Source organism: Lepidochelys olivacea (genome assembly GCF_965140295.1).
Source record: "Lepidochelys olivacea isolate rLepOli2 genome assembly, chromosome: 11".
Taxonomy (NCBI): Eukaryota; Metazoa; Chordata; order Testudines; family Cheloniidae; genus Lepidochelys; species Lepidochelys olivacea.
Window position 1 is genome coordinate 29,308,871 of NC_140421.1, and position 14,833 is coordinate 29,323,703.

At 41.9% G+C, this 14,833-nt stretch overlaps 1 protein-coding gene across 2 annotated transcripts in view; it reads left to right on the forward strand.

Annotated features, from left to right (window-relative positions):
• Positions 1-14,833, forward strand: part of GALNT13 (polypeptide N-acetylgalactosaminyltransferase 13) — a gene marked incomplete at its 3' end in the record, with an annotated part of 686,573 nt that overhangs the window by 312,200 nt on the left and 359,540 nt on the right. The window contains exon 1 of one of the 2 annotated variants that reach the window (XM_084642899.1): positions 14,262-14,438. The exons of the other annotated variant lie outside the window; for it this stretch is intronic. Of the gene's footprint in view, positions 1-14,261; positions 14,439-14,833 lie in introns of those variants that run through there. 2 annotated transcript variants of the gene reach the window in all.

A 14,833-nucleotide genomic window follows, 5' to 3' on the forward strand; every position in this document is an offset into this window, starting at 1 on the left:
ATCTCTCTGGAAGCTGAGGAAAAGCCTGACTTCTTCGGACCCCCAAATGGTCTGCTCCCAGAAGCAGCTCCCTGACAAATGTCTCCCCCTTCTCTTTACAGAGACAGTTTTTAACTGTAACAGTCCTTTTGATCTGTCTGTCCCCTGCATTGGCAAAACAGCTGTGTAATGTTGGCTGGCACCTGGAAATAACATCTTCACAACTAACAGTGCAGGTATTGTTTCTTACCACCTCACCTGTTTACCAGGCATACTTTATTTGGATCCATTGTGTTATCTTCCTGCTTGTTTCCTAACAGCTCAGCTATTAATTTAAACTCCCATATACATACAGTAAACATTCCAATGTATCAGACAGTAAACATTTTCCATGACCTGGTCACATATATCATTCATAAAGTAAAACAGAACAGCTCCATGTTGTTCATACCATGGCACCATACACAGACTGGCACAGTCTTTGTTTAGCACAGGGCAATTACAAAGTTGGCCTGTGAAGAAGAATGTCATCCAGTCAGGGAACATCCATCCATTCATCATGTCTTACGCTTTCAATCATCCGAGCTTGAATTGTGAATTTCTACTATCGAATACTTAAACTGTACACTGTGAGTACTGCTTTATGAACAGTTTATAGGCTGAAATTGCTTAAGATACAAAATTGCTCAAGATGATTAAGTCCCAGGCAGACTGCGAAGAGCTACAAAAGGATCTCTCAAAACTGGGTGACTGGGCAACAAAATGGCAGATGAAATTCAAGTGTTGATAAATGAAAAGTAATGCACATTGGAAAACACAATCCCAACAACACATAAAAAATGATGGGGTATAAATTGGCTGTTACCACTCAAGACTGAGATCTTGGAGTCATTATGGATAGTTCTCTGAAAACATACACTCAATGTGCAGCGGCAGTCAAAAAAGCGAACAGAATGTTGGGCATCATTAAGAAAGGGGAGATAATAAGATAGAAAACATCATATTGCCTCTGTCAAGGTTCCTTCCCCACTCTGAACTCTAAGGTACAGATGTGGGGACCTGCATGAAAACCTCCTAAACTTACTTTCACCAACTTAGGTTAAAACTTCCCCAAGGTACAAATTAATTTTATCCTTTGCCTCTGGATTTCCACTGCCACCACCAAACTTTAACTGGGTTTACTGGGAAACATAGTTTGGACACGTCTTTCCCCCCAAAATCCTCCCAACCCTTGCACCCCACTTCCTGGGGAAGGTTTGGTAAAAATCCTCACCAATTTGCATAGGTGACCACAGACCCAAACCCTTGGATCTTAGAACAATGAAAAAGCATTCAGTTTTCTTACAAGAAGACTTTTAATAGAAGTAAAGGAATCACCTCTGTAAAATCAGGATGGTAGATACCTTACAGGGTAATTAGATTCAAAACATAGAGAATCCCTCTAGGCAAAACCTTAAGTTACAAAAAAGACACACAGACAGGGATAGTCATTCTATTCAGCACAGCTCTTTTCTCAGCCATTTAAAGAAATCATAATCTAACGCATACCTAGCTAGATTACTTACTAAAAGTTCTAAGACTCCATTCCTGTTCTGTCCCTGGTAAAAGCAGCATACAGACAGCCACAGACCCTTTGTTTCTCTCCCTCCTCCCAGCTTTTGAAAGTATCTTGTCTCCTCATTGGTCATTTTGGTCAGGTGCCAGCGAGGTTACCTTTAGCTTCTTAACCCTTTACAGGTGAGAGGATTTTTCCTCTGGCCAGGAGGGATTTTAAAGGGGTTTATCCTTCCCTTTATATCTATGACAGCCTCTATATAAATCCAGGGTACATCCACATCTTGAATACCGTGTGCAGATATAGTCGCCCTATCTCAAAAAAAGATATATTGGAAAAGGTTCAGAAAAGAGCAACAAAGATGATTAGGTGGATGGAATAGCTTCTGTATGTGGAGAAATCAACAAGACTGGGACTTTTCAGCTTGGAAAAGGAGACGACTAAGGGGGGATATGACTGAATTCTACAAAATCATGACTGGTGAGGAGAAAGTAAATAAGGAAGTGTTATTTACTCCTCATAACAGAAGAACTAAGGATCACCAAATGAAATTAATAGGCAGCAGGTTTAAAACAAACAAAAGGAAATATTTCTTAACACAATGCACATTCAACCCGTGGAACTCCTTGCCAGAGGATGTTGTGAAGGCCAAGTCTATAACAGGGTTAAAAAAAGAACTAGATAAGTTCATGGAGGACAGGTCCATCAATGGCTATGAGCCAGGATGGACAGGGATGGTGTCCCTAGCCTCCCTAGTTTGCCAAAAGCTGAGAATGGGTGGTAGGGGATGGATAATTTGGTGATTACCTGTTCTGTTCATTTCCTCTGAGGCACCTGACATTGGCCACTGTAGAAAGACAGGATACTGGGCTAGATGGACCTTTGGTCTGACCCAGTATTGCCTTTCTTATGTTCTGATGAAATATGTATGCATAAACTCTGGAATAATTTCCAAATATGAAAATATGTGGACATTGCTATCTGAGTCCAAACAACTCATGAACAGAGAAAAGGCTAAATTAAGCTAACCAATTGTTAGCTGTAAATAGTTCACCTGCTCTCAGTTGGATTTGAGGGTTTTCCATTATGCCGATGGCATACTCATAATTCTAATATTATAAAATTACAGCATTAAAATTGCAAGAGTAAAATTGGACAGATTAATTGCTACTGAGGGTAGTATCACAATTGTCATGTTGCCATCTGTCCTGCTACAGCTGTACTGACACATGATATATTTAAACATACAGTATGTAGTTTGCTTGGATTTGAACTTTAACTGGTTGTGAAGAATGTATGAATGATTTTACCCAGAAGGATGTTGTACTGTTGTGCACAAACTGGGAAAACTGATAAAACTATATTGTTGCCACTGAAAATCTATTTAGTACAAGAAAAAAAGCTTTAAGGAGTTACATCTTTCAGGTGGAGAAAAGTAACCTCATCAGTCAATTTATAAATGCTGTGCTGAAAGAAACAAATTAATGTATTTTTCCAATAGCAATGGTGCAAACAATATAAATGACGATTTAATAAGGGCCTGGGAAAATAAGTGTAAGCAGATCTCACGAGGGAAATCTAGCTTTTTCTTTTATAGTGCACATTGCTTCTCTACACATTTCTTCTGTTGTTGTAAGTGCTGAGGCCAAAGCCCTATTCAGTTAGGGAGAGTTAACTCAAATACATTGTGAGATACAGAAGTTACACCACACTTTTTATTACTGTTCATTTTTAAGTTGAAGAACATTCACAATTTATTCTTGAACCTAGTAGATTGTTGGCCGTTGTTAGATAGATGGAAATGTGATAACTTACTTAGCGCATAACAGTAGCTACTGATGGCGGTAAAACTAATCTCCAGAAAATAGTATATGAAGAAATCATATTTTTAAAGTATAAGTGAGGTCACAATTGGATGAGTTGTATGTGTTAAAATAAAAAGATTTTCCTAAAGCCATTGTTTCTATATGAGATTTGGACTTAAAAATTACCATTCACAGAGAAATACATTAGAAGGGTAGAGGCAGGAAAAAAGAGGTTGCTATGATGGTGCTGACAGAGGTTTGGGATCTAAAAAAGGAAGTTTTAGTAGCCAAAACATAAATCTTATTGACAGAGATGGATACAGGAGTCAAAGAAAAATTTCATTTTTCTAAAATAATAATTTTATCTATCAAATATGTCTTACCCTAAACAAGCCTGAGAAATAATGGGAGTTATCTGATCTAACTTGTTATGGGGATTCTGCATGGTGACAGATCTTTGTTTTGAATTAAGTCTCCACTAGTCAGAAACATTACCTGCTATAACATGAGCATCAAAAGCAAGTATTGTGAGTAAGGGAATTTGGCTGCATTTATTACAAAAATGATTGTCTGCTTACAAGATGAAATCCTGCCCCAAGCGATGAGTGGACATGCACGCCAGCTGCAGCCCAGCCCTGTGGCCTAGTTATGTTTCTTGCTGAAAGTACTAGCACAATCCTGAGGAAGAAAGCCCCCTTCAGGAGCAGTTATAGTCCTACTTTGTAGATGCCAAGCCACGTTCTTAGAGGTAGAATCTGAGACTTCGCTCTGTCACTACCATATACATATGGGGATGTTTTGTGTTGAGCAATTGCTCATCATCCCTAAAGTCATTTGCGGTTCCACAGGCTTCCATTTTGTCTCTTGTCCTGCTCAGTCAGTAGATGGGGCCATTGGAAAGTCCAGTGAGGAGGCATGGGCTCTGGTGCTTTCAGTATATTGGTGTGACCCTGCTTTCTCAAACTCATTATTTCATCCAACCCAGAAAATACTGGTGAATGCCTTGGCTAATGTCTGTTTAGGACTGGGGCTAACTGGCAACAGTCACTTGGGATAAGACTGAGATGATGCTGGTAGTTTAGGAGGAGCATTCAGAAGATCTGTCAAGTATTATGGCTGAACCTCTTATTGAAGATGTATGCTCACCATTTGACTTTGTTTAAAGTTTGCTAGATGATGTATCAATAATGTCTAGGAAGATTATTTTTTCTTCAAGTCAGGAGATTGTGACTATTTCTTGTGGCTAGAGATCTTGTTACTCTTTTCCATACCCTTTTCACCTAAAAATCTAGACAACTGCTATGTGTTCTACTTGGTGTGACAGCTTACATCAACTGACATCTGAAGTTAATGCAGAACTGGGCAGTCTGTTTGTTGATCCGTGTCTCCCCCTGGGAGCACCTCGCATCAGTGCTCCACTATTCACATTGCTGTCTGTTTCTGGATTGAGTTCAAGTGTTGTTTTTTAGCCTACAAAGACCTAAATAGCTTGGGACATGCCTACTTAGAACCCGCCTTGTTCCCCATGCCAGTGCCACAGCTGTACTCTGTAACAGCACCTGAGCTGGAGCCTCTTCAGTATAAAAAAGTAGGTTATTAACTGAGTGTCTCCCCTGAGGTGACCATGGAACCTACTTCCCCCACATCTCATTCCAAAAGAGACCAAATCTACACCCCTTCAGTGCATGTTGCAAGGCCCATCTGTGGACCAAGGCTTTTGGGGAGGAAGGGAAACAATAAGGGCTGAAATTTGTGAGGGTGTGAGCTGTGAGATTATCATCATCATCAACCCTGATCATTCAAATTTATTATGGTGTTATAGAAGAATTCTGAAAATATCATGGATAGATACTCTAACCAATGAAAAAGTTTTGGAAATTATTGGAACTCAGCAAACACTAGTCAGCGATCTTGTAAAATGAGATTTGATTTCCAGGGCACATTTTAAGAGATTCAGTGGGTGATGTATGTTTACGGGCACCAGAAAGGAAAGTTGATGGCAGAAGAGCAGAGGGTAGAAAAAAAAAAAGATCTTGGATGGATGATATGGTATCTTGGGAGGATCAAAAGGACTATTAATCCACAATGAGATTAACAGAGGATTATACAGAATGGACTACCATGATTGCAAATCCCCAGTAATAGAGATGCCACATAAAAAGAAGGTGTTGGAAAAGATATAATCTTTGGTTGGGTATTTTCTGGGTTAGGAGTTTTAGGTGATCATTTCTATAATCTATTCTAAAGGTCCTAAAATCCAGGATAGTGTTTTAAAAAAATATTCTTTATAATGTTTCAAAATATAAATACATACTGCAGCAGCAGCTGGACAGGGAGACAATCCACATCCAAAGATGAAGAGTTGGGTCTACCCAGTTCATTGTTAAAGGGAGATGGGGAAAGGTAACATCCTCCCTGCCCCAAGACATTGAAGACTGCAAGAACTCCATAGTGAAGCTGTTATCCATGAAGACTACAGGAAACCTTATTCTTCCAGGGCATGGGAAGTGGAGCGGGTAGCAAAGCATCCCATACCCACCCCATAAGTGCCACTTTCAGAGGAAGTGTCTGATTGAACTTCAGCACGGACACACCTCTCTTGCCCTTAGAGATGCATATAATAACCCCCTTTGTCATTGCCTGCGGAAGACAGGGACAAGATCTATGGACAACCTGTCAGGGCATTGGGACCAGTTCATTTGCATGAACTCCCCCCCGCCCCCAATGTAGGGCTCTGAAGGTCCAGATCAGTAGGTGGCTGCTGTACTGCTCAGTGCCCCCTGCCATGTCAGCCTGATCCTTCTCAGGATCAGTGAGCCCAGCATGAAGTATCTCTCTATGCAGGAGTAATGAGTGTCCTTCAGAATTTGACTGCAGCATACATGAGATCAGCAAATCATTTCACATGAGTGACTGAATGCAGTTGTCCAATAATAATGACTTTTGGTCACTACTCATGTAGCCAAATTCACACTGGTAAAACAGAAGTTAAAAAGTTCCACATCCTATGACAAGTCCCTGGATCATCCATGAAGCGATTGGCTATTCTATAGTAAATTGAGAACTACTAATTCACCTTCTCTCCAGTCTGAGTAGGTAGACTGATGATGTGGGAAAATCATAAGTAAATCTTTGTCTCACCCTCCCCCAACTAAATGACTTTTCTTAGCTTAATTGGGCCATGTATTTTATGTCCTTCCTGTTTTTAAGAGCTACTCTAAGTGAAAATCACTCCTACTCTAAAATGAATGACGAGTCACAGGTAATGAAAAACTGTACTTTAGACACTCCCATAAAGTCAAAAACAGCTTCGTTGAGAAGAGTATTGAAGTAATAAACTTGTAATGAATGTCAGCAAGATGTGAGCCCTTTATTGGAGAAAACTCACTTCTTTTAACAACTGTACTTGTCAGTTATACAAGTGAAAATGCATTTTGTATTTACAAAATTCTAGCATAATTTTTGGTTTTACTCTCTTAGTAATATTTATTTTACACTACAGGTAAATAGAAGTTTTGGACAGGATTTCAATGGGGTTTCTTTGTTTGTGAAGATATAATCAAAGACAGTTGTTTCTCTAGTTAAAAGGTACAGTAAAGATTATTTTCCCTAACCCCCAGAGGAAAGTCAGATACACTTTCTCTACGGGAGATCCCTATATGGCTATTAAGCTATGAAGCCAAGGCTATCAATTTGAATGAGGGAGGTTTAAAAAAAAAAGTGAGATTTTACTGAAATGTATCACTGAATCACATTGAAATTTTCTTAATCACGAGAGAGAAGTATTTCATATGTTTAAGTGCGATGATACAAGAAGAGATTAAAAAATGTCATAACATTTGTCTATATGTAACCACTGCTCTGCTGGGATATAATGAATCCTCAGATAAGAAAGTAAATGCTCTTGTCAGATTGTGTCTATATGTTCACCTGGCAAGTACACAGGAGTGCGAAAAGCACTTATCTGGCAGGGTTGGCAATTTCCAGGGAAAACTCGTTTAGGAGAGAGCGCTAGCAAATACTGGCTTATACCAGTTTACATTGGGAAACTAGGAAAAATAATTGCATAAAAAGTTTCTAGAAAGTTCAGCAAGCACAGAATTAATTTTTTCCAACTTTGGATATATCCATTCAAAACTGAGAAATAGGCTCAGTATATATCAAAGTTGGTTTTCTACTACAGAATGCAGCATGCCCACATAGACTGGTAGTCTGCATCTCTGCATGTTTCTTATTGCTTAATGCTTCATCTACAACTCTCTATTATTGTCATTTTCATATAACTGAATTTTGACTTATTTATATAATATCGAAAAATGAAGTCATGTCTGTATAACTTCCTTGAGAAAATACCAAAAAAACATATACAGATGTTCCTATGTTCAGTATTATAATTACATTATACTCACTACAGCTTTACTTTTTATTTGTATAACCCTACAAATCTTCTGCTTTATGTAACCACAATTTGAATATGTAACTAACAAACTAAAACTAAGTGTAATGTGGTGTGATTTGAACAATTTTTAAATAGAAAATGTCTTAAAAACTTAGACTAACTAGCTAACCATGATCTTACCTGGTAAAAAACCACTGCCATCCCTGTAACCTGGGCCAATTGGTTGGATTAGATCAGTGGTCTCAAACTGGGGACTGCAACCCCTTAGGGGATCAGAAAGTTATTATGTGGGGGTCATGAGTACATGCACAAAAGAGAAACTGCTATAAAATATGTAATTTAAATCTAGCATTTTAGAAAATTACACACACCTTTCTGTTGCAACGTAGTGTATTTACTTCAAAAAGTATTGCAAATGTATAATGAAGCGAGCATTGTTCCTAAACAAAATATATATTATCACCACTTTAAGGAAATTGGACTCCGGGAATTGTAGTATTGTGCATGCAGGTTTGTTATCTTGAGACTAAAAAGGTGGGACTTAGACAATATTAGAGAGCTTGATTGTTCAACAGCTGAAATGAACTGCACACCAGTCAGAATACCGAGGCAAAAAAAGTAACATATAATTTAACAGTCAGATGGGCAGTGCTAGGAGGTCGTGCAGGCTATAGCCACCCCCAAATTTACCTTAGCCCTCCTCATAGCCACCCTTCCCGGCATACAAGTCAAACAGAAGTAAGGGTGGCATGGGACAGTCAGGAGCTGCCGTTCTCTGGCCACCACAGCTCTGAAGGCACTGCCTGCCACCAACAGCAATAGGGCAATAAGAAAAGGAGTACTTGTGTCACCTTAGAGACAAACAAATTTATTTGAGCATAAGCTTTCATGAGCTGCAGCTCACTTGAAACCTGTCAATAGGGCGATAGTAAGTCTGCTGTGAAAAATGAAATTTAATTAATCACAATTAATCACACTGTTAAACAATGGAATACCACTTTAAATTTATTATATATCTTGGATGTTTTTCTACATTTTCAAATATATCTATTTCAATTACAACACAGAATACAAAGTGTACAGTGCTCATTTTATATTTTTGATTACAAATATTTGCACTGTAAAAAGAATAAATAGTATTTTTCAATTCCCCTCATACAAGTACTGTAGTGCAATCTCTTTATCATGAAAGTGCAACTTACAAATGTAGTTTTTTTTTTACATAACTGCACTCAAAAACAAAACAATCTAAAACTTTGGAGCCTACAAGCCTACTTCTTGTTCAGCCAGTCGCTAAGAGAAACAAGTTTGGTTACATTTATGGGCGATAATGCTGCCCACTTCTATATTACAATGTCACCTGAAAGTGAGAACAGGTGTTCACATGGCATTGTTGTAGCTGGTGACGCAAGGTATTTACGTGCCAGATGTGCTAAAGATTCATATGCCTCTTCGTGCTTCAGCCATTGTTCTATGCTGATGATGCTCATTAAATCCATTAATTAAATGTGACTGAACTCCTTGGAGGAGGAGAACTGTATGTCTCCTATTCTGTTTTACCTGCATTCTGCCATATATTTCATGTTATAGCAGTCTCAGATGGTGACCCAGCACATGTTTGTTTTAAGAACATTTTTACTACAAATTTGACAAAATGCAAAGAAGATCAGATGTGAAATTTCTAACAACAGCTACAGCACTCGACCCAAGATTTAAGAATCTTCCAAAATCTGAGAGGGATGAGGTGTGGACCATGCTTTCAGAAGTCTTAAAAGAGCAACACTCTGATGTGAAAACTACAGAACCCAAACCACCAAAAAAATCAACCTTTTGCTGGTGGCATCTGACTCAGATAATCAAAATGAACATCGTTGGTCCACACTGCTTTGGTTGGTTTTCGAGCAGAACTCGTCATCAGCATGGACGCATGTCCTCCTGAATGTTGGTTGAAGCATCAAGGGCAATATGAATCTTCAGCACATCTTGCGATGCCAGCTACAACAGTGTGATGCAAACGCCTGTTCTCACTTTCAGGTGACATTGTAAACAAGAAGCAGGCAACATTACCTTCTGCAAATGTAAATAAACTTGTTTGACTGAGCAAGGACTGATTGGACTTGTAGGCTCTAAAGTTTTACATTATTTTATTTTTGAATGCAGGGGTTTTTGTACATAATTCTACATTTGTAAGTTCAACTTTCATGATAAAGAGATTGCTCTACAGTATTTGTATTAGGTAAACTGAAAAATACTTTATTTTGTTTTTTACAGTGCAAATATTTGTAATAAAAATATAAACATCTCTGTACACTTTGTAGCCTGTGTTGTAATTGAAATCAATACATTTGAAACAGTAGAAAACATCCAAAAATATTTAAATAAATGGTAATCTATTAACAGCGGAATTAATCACGATTAACTTTTTTAATTGCTTTGAGAGCCCTAAATTTTGCGAATAACCTTTGTTTATTATTTAGCTAGATGTATAAAGGGTTAGTTCGTGTTAATGACATAATAGCATTTTTTTATGCCATGCTGCTCCTAAATTATTCATGAGTCATTTTATCACCATTCACCCAGTTTTCTGTTATTCTATCTCTAAAATAGGCTAGTACAAGATACTTAAGAGAAAGCTGTGTGTGACGGGTTCAGTCACAGAGACCCCCTTGGGACTGTCACCTGATGTGCTGAAATTAGCTGTGAGCCCATTTTCCCTGATGGCTTGGGACTTCAGAACCTTGCCTTGTTGAGCCAGACACTGTAGTTTGTTGCAACACAGACACAGTCTGGTGCATGCCCCCAAAGCTGCAGACTTTAACCGAAAACTGCTCTCAACACGTCACTTATCTCCAGCACCCAGTTACCAATGGGATCCAAATCCCAAATAAATCCGTTTTTACTCTGTATAAAGCTTATACAGGGTAAACTCAAACCGTCTGCCCTCTATAAGACTGATAGAGAGATATGCACAGCTGTTTGCTCCCCCAGGTCTTAATCACTTACTCTGAGTTAATTAATAAACAAAAGTGATTTTATTAATTATAAAAAGTGGGATTTAGTGGTTTTAAGTAATAACAGACAGAACAAAGTAAGTTACCAAGCAAAATAAAACAAAACAGAAGTCTAAGCCTAATACATTTAAGAAACTGAATAGAGGTAAATCTCACCCTCAGAGAATGTTCCAATAAGCTTCTTTCACAGACTAGACTTCTTCTTAGTCTGGGCCCAATCCTTTCCCTGCTACAGTTCTTGTTAGTTCCAGCTCAGGAGGTAACTAGGGGATTTCTCATGACTGGCAGTCCTTTGTTTTGTTCCACCCCCTTTTATATCTTTGGCAGAAGGCAGGAATCTTTTGTCGCTCTGGGTCCCCACCCCTCTTTCTAAATGGAAAGCACTAGGTTTAAGATGGATTCCAGTACCAGGTGACATGGTCACATATCCTGTGAGACCCCAAGCCTCCATTCTTCCTGGTCTGACTCACAAGAAGGCTTGCACATAAACAGAGCCATTTACAACCAATTGTCCTAGTCAATGGGAGCCATCAAGGTTCCAAGCCACCATTAATGGCCCACACTTTGCATAATTCCAATAGGACTTCAGAATATTACTTCATATTTCTAGCTTTAGATACAAGAATGATACATACAAATAGGATGAACACACTCAGTACATTATAAGCTTTGTAATGATACCTGACAAGAGACCTTTTGCATGAAGTATATTCTAGTTTCATTATATTCACACATTAGCATATTTCCGTAAAACATATGGAGCGCAACATCACAGAATGAATCCCACTCAATGGATAATAGGGCAGTAACATGCTTCCAAGCACGAAGCAACAGGAAGTTCATGTCCTGCAGAATGTCCTTTACGTGTCTTATTTTTTTAAGTCTTAGCTTGACTGTGACTGCAAATGATGGAGTACTTTTTTATAAATCCTACCAATTTGTTTCAATAATATATTGTGGAGGTGAATTCTACAGGTTAATTTATTTGTTTTACATGCTACCATATAATTTCACTGTGTCTCTTTTTATTTCTGTTTCACAAAGAGGGATCATAGGAGCACCCACCTGGCCTTCGCTATATTATCAGTTATTTTACATATGTTGGAAATATCACCTCCTCTTCATCTTTTCTCTAAGCTAGACATCAGCCACACTATCAGAGGCTCGTTCACTTGCACATCTACCAATGTGATATATGCCATCATGTGCCAGCAATGCCCCTCTGCCATGTACATTGGGCAAACTGGACAGTCTCTACGTAAAAGAATAAATGGACACAAATCAGATGTCAAGAATTATAACATTCATAAACCAGTCGGAGAACACTTCAATCTCCCTGGTCACTCGATTTCTGATCTCAAAGTGATTATCCTTCAACAAAAAAACTTTGAAAACAGACTCCAACGACAGGTTTCAGAGTAGCAGCCGTGTTAGTCTGTATTCGCAAAAAGAAAAGGAGGACTTGTGGCACCTTAGAGACTAACCAATTTATTAGAGCATAAGCCATCTGAGGAAGTGAGCTGTAGCTCACGAAAGCTTATGCTCTAATAAATTGGTTAGTCTCTAAGGTGCCACAAGTCCTCCTTTTCTTTTTGAGACTCCAACGAGAGACTGCTGAATTGGAATTAATTTGCAAATTGGATACAATTAACTTAGGCTTGAATAGAGACTGGGAATGGTTGATTCATTATAAAAAGTAACCTATTTCCCCTTGTTTATTCCTTCTCCCCCACTGTTCCTCAGACATTCTTGTTAAACCCTGGATTTGTGCTGGAAATAGCCCATCTTGATTATCATACACATTGTAAGGAGAGTGATCACTTTCGATAAGCTATTACCAGCAGGAGAGTGGGGTGGGGGGAGAGAAAACCTTTTGTAGTGATAAACACCCATTTTTTCATGGTCTGTGTGTATAAAAACCATCTTCTGTATTTTCTACAGTATGAATCCGATGAAGCGAGCTGTAGCTCACGGAAACTTATGCTCAGATAAATTGGTTAATCTCTAAAGTGCCACAAGTACTCCTTTTCTTTTTGCGAATACAGACTAACACGGCTGTTACTCTGAAACCTTCTCTTTTAAGTCTCTCCTCTTCCAGGCACCTTATAACTTTCCTTGCCCTTGTCTGGGCCTTTTCTTTGTCATCTATTTCTGAGATGGACATAGTATTCAAAGCGAGGGCATGCTCTCAGCATATACAATTATATTCAAGTACTTACACAACAGTATTTCTCTGTATCTTACTGCAACCTAATCGCTTGTACGCTTGTTTTGCCCAGTGTCCACACTGATATGGAAGTCTTTTGCTTGAGCGTCTACAGAATTTTACGAAAAGGAGGACTTGTGGCACCTTAGAGACTAATTTCAGAGTAGCAGCCGTGTTAGTCTGTATTTGCAAAAAGAAAAGGAGGACTTGTGGCACCTTAGAGACTAACCAATTTATTAGAGCATAAGCTTTCGTGAGCTACAGCTCACTTCCTCAGATGCATATCGTGGAAACTGCAGCAGGCTTTATATTCTGTGTATATATAAAGCCTGCTGCAGTTTCCACGATATGCATCTGAGGAAGTGAGCTGTAGCTCACGAAAGCTTATGCTCTAATAAATTGGTTAGTCTCTAAGGTGCCACAAGTCCTCCTTTTCTTAGAGACTAACAAATTTATTTGAGCATCAGCTTTCCTGACCTACAGCTCACTTCATGGGATGCACTCAGTGAAAATACAGTAGACTCCAGCCTCATGTAAGAGTAGCCCAGGGCTGACTCTGGCTGGCGTGTTCCCCTCCCGCGGGGATCAGCCTGGCGCTGCAAGGAGCGCTCACCCCGCCGCTTAGCGACTCCAAGACACGCCTGTACGCGGGCGGCCAAGGGGACGGAGGGGACTTTTCGCGAAGTTACGAGGGGGATTTGTCGGCGTCTCGCTGGGCAGTCGCAGCAGCCCCCTGGGGGCAGCTGGGCGAGGCTCTCAGGCGCTGCCTCACAACACCCGCGCCTGTGCGGGGAAGCGCCGCAAGCCCCGGATACGCGATGACAAGAGCCCGGGTAGGCAGCGGCTCTTGCCGTTGGCCGGGTGGGTGACAGACTCTCCCCCGGGCCGTCAGCGGGGGCTCGGGCAGCTCCCTGCCGTGCTGCAGGAGCTGCGCGGGGCCCCAGCGAGCAGAGCAGCAGCCCGAAGTCTGTCCTCCTCTCCGGGAGACACAGCCCCACCGCGGCCACTCTGCGGCTCTACCTGCCCACGTATCGCGGGACTTGTGCGCACCGCTCCCGCCAGCCGCGGGAGCCGATTGGGTGCCCGCCCGCATAGCCCTTGGGGAGGTGGGGGCTAGTGACGTAGCGGCCCCAGCCCCGTGCAACCCCCACGGCTGCCGCTGTCGGGGCGAGCTAGCGAGGGAGGGACTGGAGGCGTTCGCAGCGCCGGCACGCGCGAGGGGAGGGAGCTGGTGACGTAAAGGTGCCAGCCCCCGGCCGCTGCGATAGGCGCAGCGGGGCGGGGGCGTGGCTGAGCCGGAGCCGCCGCCGCGGTGGCTCAGGCAGAGGTGACAGTGCGCCAGGCGCGCTCCCCTCACCTCTCCTGACTCGCGCGCCCGCCCGCCCGCGAGATGGAGACGCCCCTGGTGGATGAGGAGAGGCCGGAGCGGGGCTCGGCCCCGGGGGGCGTGTGAAACCCTCGCTCCCCGCCGAGCGGAGTCCAGGTGAGTCCTGGCGCCAGCGCGGGGCGCGCCCGCTCCGCCGGCTGCGGGAGGGCGCCCTGCAGCCGCGGTGCGGTGAGTCGAGGGCTGCCCCGGCGGCTCTGGAGCGGTGCGGGTGCTCCCAACTTTCTGCGGGGGTTGCCGTCCGGCTGGGCGCCCCGGGCTGCGCGAGGAAGCTGCCGGGGCCGTCGCTCCTGGCGGAGGCTGAACTGGTGCTACAGGGCGGTTTGCGGAGCCTCAAAAGCGAAGCGGCTACGGCGGCGGCGGCGGCGGCAGCAACTTTCTCACGGGTTTGTGCTGCCTGGCCGGGGGAGGAAGGTGGCAGCGCCGAGCGGTGCTTCGAGGCTGCCTGGAGGGCTGGATCGGCGCGTCCCCGTCCGCCCGGCGGGACATGGCAG